Source organism: Nannospalax galili, unplaced genomic scaffold (genome assembly GCF_000622305.1).
Source record: "Nannospalax galili isolate Female #2095 unplaced genomic scaffold, S.galili_v1.0 scaffold325, whole genome shotgun sequence".
Classification (NCBI taxonomy): Eukaryota; Metazoa; Chordata; class Mammalia; order Rodentia; family Spalacidae; genus Nannospalax; species Nannospalax galili.
The window spans coordinates 1,446,288-1,451,953 of record NW_008355159.1 but is presented as its reverse complement, the minus strand read 5'-3'; the positions used below and the strand labels follow the sequence as shown (position 1 = coordinate 1,451,953).

Here is a 5,666-nt window from a genome sequence, read left to right as displayed (position 1 = left end):
AAAGTTGGTTATGTTATGGTTGGGAAGGCTTTCTTTTTAAGTAAAATTCTTTAAAAATAGAAAATGATGTATAGAGAAACTGTGTAATTTTTTTCTAACAGCATTGCTTGATGGGACTAGGAAAAGAACTTTTAGTTCTCAAGCTCCTACTTTGCCCTACCCTGCCCTGCCCCTACCATGAACTATGGCAAAACCAATTCCACATCTATGAACTGATCATCTAGAGCCTTTCCCTCTTTTCCATCTCCTTCCCTCCTTCCCTCCCTCCCTCCCTTCCTCCTTCCTTCCCCCCTTCCCTTCCCTTCCCTTCCCTTCCCTTCCCTTCCCTTCCCTTTTCCTTTCCTTTCCCCCTTTCCCTTTCCCTTTTTCATTTTCCTTTCCTTTTTGCCTTTTCCTTTCCCTTCCCTTCCCTTTCTGTTCTTTTCCATTTTATTCCTCTCTCTCCCCTTTCTTTCCCCCCTTCCCTCCTGTTTTACTTATGGTACAGTTTTGTTATATATCCCAGCCTGACCTTGAACTGACTATGTATCTTTGCCTGGCCTGAAACAACTTTAATAGATCCTCTTGCCTCAGTCTTTCATATATTGGGATTATAGCCATGTGCCAGCACACCTGGCTTGACCCTCATTCATTTTGTACTCATCTGGAGACTCCGGCTTCCACACTGTTACTTCTGTGGTGGTAACCAAAGTGCATGCAACGTGTGATGGCTAATTTAGTTGCCTAAAAGTCCCCTCCCCCCAGAAATTAGTGTCCTGTAACATTCATTCTCACAGTTGTGTTGATTATGGATTGCAAAAAACACCTAGGTTGGGCTGTTTGTCTCTGCTCTAATGACATTGGTTAGGTGGCTGAGAATGGAGGTTCTGCTTCCAAGATGGCCTCATCACCATGATGAATGGCTGCTCAGTGTCTGTCTGAGGCCAGCCTCTCTCCATGCTGTGTTGTGTCCTCCAGGGCTCTCCATGTGATGTACACCTTGGCTGCTCCTACCATGGTTGTCCCTGGGTAGCTGTACTTCTTGAAGGGCAGTGATGAGGTGAGTCTTCATTTCAAATTCAGCACAGTATTGGGAGAAGTACTTAATATTGGGATTGTGATATTTGTCATTTTCTTTTGTTATAACCCAGCAGGATAAAAACCTGAAGGAAAAGAAGTGCTTCACTTTCTGTGCTCTTTGTGGGGATGATGGGTTGTCCAAATAGCAGGGGGTTCAACTTCTGCCTTGTTTTGGATTACTGAGCACCGTCCTTCAGAAATGATTTCCTAATGCTCTCTCAGCCATCTGGCATGATCACAGAAGACCTTTTATTCAATAAAACTAAGCTGATAATAATAACAAGCTGAAACATCTTTATAATAAATATATTTATACAGCTTTTCAAATCCTGGGTTATTGAAATTCTGTCAGCCTTGGCTGGTTTCCATGCTCCTTCTGTGCCCTTGTGTTTTCTTTCTTTTTTCTTTCTTCTTTTCTTTGGCTCGAGCCACTCCTGCTGACTTCAAAAGGGTGCTCTGAGCTCTGACAGAAGGAGTGGCATTGCTGGGATGCAGAAGTGGTGAGAGTAAAGTCAAATCAATAGTAGTAATCCTCGTGAGGTTTGGTAGAAGAGGGTTATGCCGTCCTAACTTAGGTTTTGCAGGTAAGGCAGAAGAGGTATAAAAAGGTAAAATGGCTTCTTTAAAGGTGAGTATCTGATTCTCTACCTTTTCCACCCTAGTAACAATTGATAACACAGAACAGGTAGATGTTCCTTGGGCAAGAGAAAAATAGTAGAGCTGAATATTTTGTGATCCCGTGGATTTTTCAAATAGGAAAAGTGATGCTGATTCTAATTAGAAATTGAGAGGCATTTAATAATATGTGAGGCAAAATTATCAGGAAAGGCGAGAAACTAAGTGATTCCTAACTTCTAGCACCTTACATTCTATGGTGTAAGTCAATGAATAGTTTTTGATTTAATGAAAAAACAAATTTCTGATAGGCTTTGCCTTACTTCAGAATGCTGTTTATATGACAAACTGCTAAATTTGCCAAGTGTTGTAAACACACCCCAGGTCAGTGTTTTGAGTGCCTGTAAGCAATTCCCTAGAATTATTTTGAATGCTCAGATTAGAGGGTTTCTGTCATGGCATATATTGTATTATTTTGTGCTGCAAAATTCTTTATAGGGTGTCAAATATGTGGGAGGATTTAAATCAATTCTCTTCAGTGCTTCATGGGACGAGATGATCCAATGGGAACTGAATGTTTTCAATTAGGACGTTTCCATGGATACCATTAAGCATGCCAAAATTCATAGCCACAGGAGATTTTTACTTCCTTCAATAATGATTAAGAAATCTGAGAACAATCTTGAAGTGTGGGATGTAGATGGAGGATAAATTCTGAGAATAGTGTAAAATTTGCTTTCTTTCCCCTGGTTAAAGGCTAGTTCAGAAAAATTCTAGGCAGTCAGCCAAGTCTAACAAGAGGATTTCCATCGAGACGGTTCAAAATAAAAGTGAACATAGGTTGTTTCTTTTATCTCTGTCTTGTTGCTTTAGTTGTTAACATTTGTTTAGTATTATTTATTACTTATTAACTTATTAATATTATTTATTAATAAGTTATATTCTTATGTGGTGGGCATGAGACATTGGCCATACAAAGACAAGAACTGTAACACTTTGTATGTAATTTGTTTGTGAAAAACACATCCTAGATAGTATTAGTAGACTTCTTAAAATTTACATCTGTCTTGGAAAGATTTATGTCTTAAATTACTATGCTTATAAGGACAACATTTTAAACTATAATTTTCAGATCTCCATGGATCTGTGGAATGGAATTTAAGGGGATCCTGATCTTGGATAGAGAAAAAGAAAGCATCTTTATTTTGATCACCCATGGCTATTCAGCATTTTCATCAGCCAATAAACGACAGCACACAGCCCAGATAGCGCCTTTGTCTTCAGTAAATCACAGATATTTTCATATTGCACCACAGTTCTTGAAGATAGAATTTTTGAGAATAGAACCTTGCTATGTACCTCTGGTTAGCTTGGACCTTGCTATTCTCCTCCCAAGCTTCCCGAGTGACTGTATTACAAGCATGCTCCCTCATGCCTAGCTTTGCTGTAGATACTTTCAGGTAACATTTTTTGCTAATCATTACTTTGAAAATTTGGCAGCTATTAGAATTACTGATAATTATTTTAAAAATAATTTTATGTTTGAGTGTATTGTCTGAATGTATGTAACTGCAATGCCTGTAGAGGTCATAACAGGTTGTTGAATTCCCCTGAACTGGAGTTGCAGATGGTTGTTAGCCAACATGTGGGTGCTGGGGATCAAACCCGGGTCCTCTACAAGAGCAGTCAGCACTCAACCCCTGAGCCATCTCTTCAGTCCCTTTTTTTTGGTCTTTTTTGAGACAGGGTCTCCCTGTAGCCACAACTGGCCTGGAATTCATTATGTAGACCAGACTGGCCTCCATCTCACAGAGATCTTCCTGCCTCTTCCTTTCCAAGTGCTGGGATTAAAGGTGTGCACCACTGCACAAAGCTAGAATTACTGATAATTATTGATTCTTGACTTTCTGTTTTTGTTTTATGAGACAGGGTCTTGCTGTATAGCTCTGGTTGGCCTGGAACTTGTGCTGATCCTCTTCTCTCTGCCTCCCAAGAATGCCATAATAATATGTAGTGCTATATCATTAATTGGTAGTTTATAATATTTTAATAAATATTTCAGTATCATGGCCTTCCTTTGAAACCCCATTTTATTTTTAATTTAAAACAACATTCAGGGGCTGATGAGATGACTCAGTAGGTCAAAGCACTTGCCACTTATCCTGATGAATCCTTAGCTGGATCCCTGGGACCCACATGGTGGAAGGAGAGAACTGACTGCTGCAGGGCGTCCTCTGACCTCCACATGCACCCGTGGCTTGTGTGCCTGCCCCAATAAGTAAATACACAAATAAATAAATGGAAAAACTAAAAAAAACCCCTGCAACATTGTAAAATGGATCCCCTAAGGCTTCACTAGACTACCAAAGGTTTTGCCCCAGTGTGCAGACCAGTCTTTAAAAATAGCTCCAGAGGCATGAAGGAATTCTTTTCTGTTCACTAATATGTGGGTCTCAGTAAGAAATACTGTGCAGTCTTTCAACTTTTGACTTTCACCTGAGAATTTGTCTTCAGATGAATGTTATTATCCTGAACAGAAATTTAAGGATAAAAGACATCTGAGTCTGTAATGGGTTGCAGAAATGGGTAGCAGGCCCCAACCCTAGCCAGGGAACAGGGAATCATTTCAGGCAAATGATTACTGTGGGGTGAGGGAGACTAGATCTTCTTTAAGGGAATGACTAGATATACTGACTAGACTCCAGTGGATGAACTTGCACAGAGGTACATCTGAGAACAAACACTTGACCAGATAGCACTTAAAATATATGACAGAATACCTGAAATCTGGTCTGGGTGTGGGGCTGTGGTGGGAGGGTAGGGGGGAGGGAGGGTCTAAATTTGATTAAGATCTATTATATGAAATGCACAAAACCTCAATAAAAACTAAAAAAAAATAAAATAGAACCATCTTTAGATTTTAAAAAATGCACTGTAAGGAAGAAAAGGTAATTCAGTTTTCTGTGATAGGGGCCTGCCACTCTCAAGAGTTTCCTCAGGCACTGACACTTGCTGTCCCCCTTCCTGTGCCTCAGTACTCCACGAGGCAGATGTAGCGACTTTGCTGTTTCACCATGGACATTGGAACTCTATTCTTTAGCTTAGCCTGCTTGGGGACTGATCTGAGGAATCTCCATGAAACTGTGAGAGTTCATGGCAGGGACTGAGAAAGCAGAACACAGGTAAAACTATTGCAGAGATGTACATTGATGTAAAATGTCCTATGTGGCTTTCTCACGACACATTGTTTTACAAAAAGTGGCAAGCAAATTTGCTGTGATGTGAAAATATCTTTCTGGTTCATTACTTGATTCTGGGGGTCCTCATTAAAGCGGTCTTAGTAGCATTTTAATGTTTGCTGTCAGAATGCCGAAGGAGCATAAACTCTGTAGTTGTTATTCAGTTCTGTGATAGGTACTATTTTTTTTTAATTAAAAGAAGCATTTCATTACAACAGCATTAACCTATTCAATAACATTTTTCTGAGCTAGGGTACATCTCTTTCAAAATTGGGTGTACATTTTTAGGTTTACAGAGGAATTATTACGCTTGTACAATCTTTTACTGATTATAAACTCTACAAGACATAAAATTAAATGAGGTTTTAATGTTTAGAAAAGATCTCCACTTCGTTGTTAAAATACAGTTTCATACAGAAAAATTCATTTTAAGGCAACTGACATTGAGACGTTTTCACATGCATTTCTAATCTCTATATATATGACTATTACTGGTCACAGTCACTTACTTTCTGAGTTCCGTGGCATCTGAGTATGAATATAAACTCGTCAGATAAACAGCCTTCTTCTCCCTCTAGAGCCTCCATACTCTGTCATCCCTGCCAATGTCCACTGTGTTGTCAGGACCCCCATCTATTGCCCCCATCTGTCCTTCTGATAAATCTAGTCAGCCAGAGGTCCCTGTTCCAGGAGGATCAGCTGTTCCTCATCTACAGCAATCCATTGTCAGTATTCCTTTGGATAGAATTGGGG

At 39.7% G+C, this 5,666-nt stretch overlaps 1 protein-coding gene across 9 annotated transcripts in view; it reads left to right on the top strand.

The window, feature by feature from the left end:
* The window catches only part of Reps2 (RALBP1 associated Eps domain containing 2), a 258,844-nt gene that overhangs the window by 48,909 nt on the left and 204,269 nt on the right, over window positions 1-5,666 (top strand). The window contains exon 1 of one of the 9 annotated variants that reach the window (XM_017802956.2): window positions 977-1,039. The exons of the other annotated variants lie outside the window; for them this stretch is intronic. The gene's annotated coding sequence lies outside the window, so the exon portion shown is untranslated. Of the gene's footprint in view, window positions 1-976; window positions 1,040-5,666 lie in introns of those variants that run through there. 9 annotated transcript variants of the gene reach the window in all.